At 53.3% G+C, this 3964-nt stretch overlaps 1 non-coding gene across 1 annotated transcript; it reads right to left on the bottom strand.

Moving 5' to 3' along the window:
* Window positions 1-1089: 1089 nt before the first annotated feature.
* TRNAN-GUU (transfer RNA asparagine (anticodon GUU)) lies at window positions 1090-1163 on the bottom strand. Its single transcript has one exon. It is a non-coding gene; the product is annotated as a tRNA-Asn (tRNA).
* Between the last annotated feature and the right edge of the window lie 2801 nt (window positions 1164-3964).

The raw sequence follows: 3964 nt of genomic DNA, 5'->3' as shown, positions 1-3964 counted from the left end.
TCACCACCATCAGAACATATCTTCAAAGCTATCAGCCCAAAGAAAAAAAAGCGCCGCACCACCACCGGGTGGGCTCGAACCTCCGACCATATGGTTAACAGCCGATCGCGCTAGCCAATTTCGCCACGGAGACAGTCCTGCTCCACTCTCACCACCATCAGAACATATCTTCAAAGCTATCAGCCCACAGAAAAAAAAGCGCCACACCACCACCGGGTGGGCTCGAACGTCTTGCGTTTCGGTTAACAGCCGATCGCGCTAGCCAATTGCGCCACGTAGACAGTCCTGCTCCACTCTCACCACCATCATAACATATCTTCAAAGCTATCAGCCCAAAGAAAAAAAAGCACCGCACCACCACCGGGTAGGCTCGAACCTCCAACCTTTCGGTTAACAGCCGATCGCGCTAGCGAACTGCGCCACGGAGACAGTCCTGCTCCACTCTCACCACCATCAGAACATATCTTCAAAGCTATCGGCGCAAAGGAAAGTAGCAACACACCACTCCCGGGAGGGCTCAAAACTCCAACCTTTCGGTTAACAGCCGATCGCGCTAGCCAATTGCGCCTACGGAGACAGTCCTGCTCTACTCTCACCACCATCAGAACATATCTTCAAAGCTATCAGCCCAAAGATAAAAAGCGGCGCACCACCACCGGGTGGGCTCGAACCTCCGACCTTTTGGTTAACAGCCGATCGCGCTAGCCAATTGCGCCACGGAGACAGTCCTGCTCCAATCTCACCACCGTCAGATCATACCTTCAAAGCTATCAGCGCAAAGAAAAAAGCAACACACCACTCTGGGAGGGTTCGAACCTCCAACCTTTCGGTTAACAGCCGATCGCGCTAGCCAATTGCGCCACGAAGACAGTCCTGCTCCACTCTCACCACCATCAGAACATATCTTCAAAGCTATTACCGCAAAGAAAAAAGCAACACACCACTCCCGTGAGGGCTCGAAACTCCGACCTTTCGGTTAACAGCCGATTGCGCTGGCCCATTGCGCCACGGAGACAGTCTTGCTTCCCTCTCACCACCATCAGAACATATCTTCAAAGCTATCAGCCCAAAGAAAAAAAAGCGCCGCACCACCACCGGGAGGGCTCGAACCTCCAACCTTTCGGTTAACAGCCGAACGCGCTAGCCAATTGCGCCACGGAGACAGTCATGCTCCACTGTCCCCACCATCAGAACATATCTTCAAAGCTATCAGCGCAAAGAAAAAAGCAACACACCACTCCCGGGAGGGCTCGAACCTCCAACCTTTCGGTTAACAGACGATCGCGCTAGCCAATTGCGCCACGGAGACAGTCGTGCTCCAATTTCACCACCGTCAGATCATACCTTCAAAGCTATCAGCGCAATGAAAAAAGCAACACACCCCTCCCGGCAGAGCTCGAAACTCCATTCATTCAGTTAACAGGCGATCGCGCTAGCCCATTGCGCCACGGAGACAGTCTTGCTCCCCACTCACCACCATCAGAACATATCTTCAAAGCTATCAGCCCAAAGAAAAAAAAGCGCCGCACCACCACCGGGTGGGCTCGAACCTCCAACATTTTGGTTAACAGCCGATCACGCTAGCCAATTGCGCCCCAGAGACAGTCCTGCTCCACTCTCACCACCATCAGAACATATCTTCAAAGCTATCAGCCCAAAGAAAAAAAAAGCGCCGCACCACCACCGGGTGGGCTCGAACCTCCGACCATATGGTTAACAGCCGATCGCGCTAGCCAATTGCGCCACGGAGACAGTCATGCTCCACTGTCCCCACCATCAGAACATATCTTCAAAGCTATCAGCGCAAAAAAAAGCAACACACTACTCCCGGGAAGGCTCGAACCTCCAACCTTTCGGTTAACAGCCGATCGCGCTAGCCAATTGCGCCACGGAGACAGTCGTGCTCCAATTTCACCACCGTCAGATCATACCTTCAAAGCTATCAGCGCAATGAAAAAAGCAACACACCCCTCCCGGCAGAGCTCGAAACTCCAATCATTCAGTTAACAGGCGATCGCGCTAGCCCATTGCGCCACGGAGACAGTCTTGCTCCCCACTCACCACCATCAGAACATATCTTCAAAGCTATCAGCCCAAAGAAAAAAAAGCGCCGCACCACCACCGGGTGGGCTCGAACCTCCAACATTTTGGTTAACAGCCGATCACGCTAGCCAATTGCGCCACAGAGACAGTCCTGCTCCACTCTCACCACCATCAGAACATATCTTCAAAGCTATCAGCCCAAAGAAAAAAAAGCGCCGCACCACCACCGGGTGGGCTCGAACCTCCGACCATATGGTTAACAGCCGATCGCGCTAGCCAATTTCGCCACGGAGACAGTCCTGCTCCACTCTCACCACCATCAGAACATATCTTCAAAGCTATCAGCCCACAGAAAAAAAAGCGCCACACCACCACCGGGTGGGCTCGAACGTCTTGCGTTTCGGTTAACAGCCGATCGCGCTAGCCAATTGCGCCACGTAGACAGTCCTGCTCCACTCTCACCACCATCAGAACATATCTTCAAAGCTATCAGCCCAAAGAAAAAAAAGCACCGCACCACCACCGGGTAGGCTCGAACCTCCAACCTTTCGGTTAACAGCCGATCGCGCTAGCGAACTGCGCCACGGAGACAGTCCTGCTCCACTCTCACCACCATCAGAACATATCTTCAAAGCTATCGGCGCAAAGGAAAGTAGCAACACACCACTCCCGGGAGGGCTCAAAACTCCAACCTTTCGGTTAACAGCCGATCGCGCTAGCCAATTGCGCCTACGGAGACAGTCCTGCTCTACTCTCACCACCATCAGAACATATCTTCAAAGCTATCAGCCCAAAGATAAAAAGCGGCGCACCACCACCGGGTGGGCTCGAAACTCCAACCTTTCGGTTAACAGCCGATCGCGCTAGCCTATTGCGCCACGGAGACAGTCCTGCTCCACTCTCACCACCATCATAACATATCTTGAAACTATCAGCCCAAAGTAAAAAAAGCGCCGCACCACCACCGGGATGGCTCGAACCTCCGACCTTTTGGTTAACAGCCGATCGCGCTAGCCAATTGCGCCACGGAGACAGTCCTGCTCCACTCTCACCACCATCAGAACATATCTTCAAAGCTATCAGCCCAAAGAAAAAAAAGCACCGCACCACCACCGGGTGGGCTCGAACCTCCAACCTTTCGGTTAACAGCCGATCACGCTAGCCAATTGCGCCTACGGAGACAGTCCTGCTCCACTCTCACCACCATCATAACATATCTTCAAAGCTATCAGGCCAAAGTAAAAAAAAGCGCCGCACCACCACCCGGTGGGCTCGACAATCCAACTTTTCGGTTAACAGCCGATCACGCTAGCCAATTGCGCCATGGAGACAGTCCTGCTTAACTCTCACCACCATCAGAACATATCTTCAAAGCTATCAGCCCACAGAAAAAAAGCGCCGCACAACCACCGGGTAGGCTCGAACCTCCAACTTTTCGGTTAACAGCCGATCACGCTAGCCAATTGCGCCACGGAGACAGTCCTGCTCCACTCTCACCACCATCAGAACATATGTTCAACGCTATCAGCCCACAAAAAAAAGCGCCGCACCTCCACCGGGTGGGCTCGAACCTCCGACCTTTTGGTTAACAGCCGATCGCGCTAGCCAATTGCGCCACGGAGACAGTCCTGCTCTACTCTCACCACCATCAGAACATATCTTCAAAGCTATCAGCCCAAAGAAAAAAAGCACCGCACCACCACCGGGTGGGCTCGAAGCTCCAACCTTTCGGTTAACAGCCGATCGCGCTAGCCAATTGCGCCACGGAGACAGTCGTGCTCCACTCTCACCACCATCAGAACATATCTTCAAAGCTATCAGCCCACAGAAAAAAAAAGCGCCGCACCACCACCGGGTGGGCTCGAACGCCCAACCTTTCGGTTAACAGCGGATCGCGCTAGCCAATTGCGCCACGGAGACA

Source organism: Rhipicephalus microplus, unplaced genomic scaffold, assembly GCF_043290135.1.
Source record: "Rhipicephalus microplus isolate Deutch F79 unplaced genomic scaffold, USDA_Rmic scaffold_14, whole genome shotgun sequence".
Classification (NCBI taxonomy): domain Eukaryota; kingdom Metazoa; phylum Arthropoda; class Arachnida; order Ixodida; family Ixodidae; genus Rhipicephalus; species Rhipicephalus microplus.
This window is presented reverse-complemented; position numbering and strand designations above follow the sequence as displayed.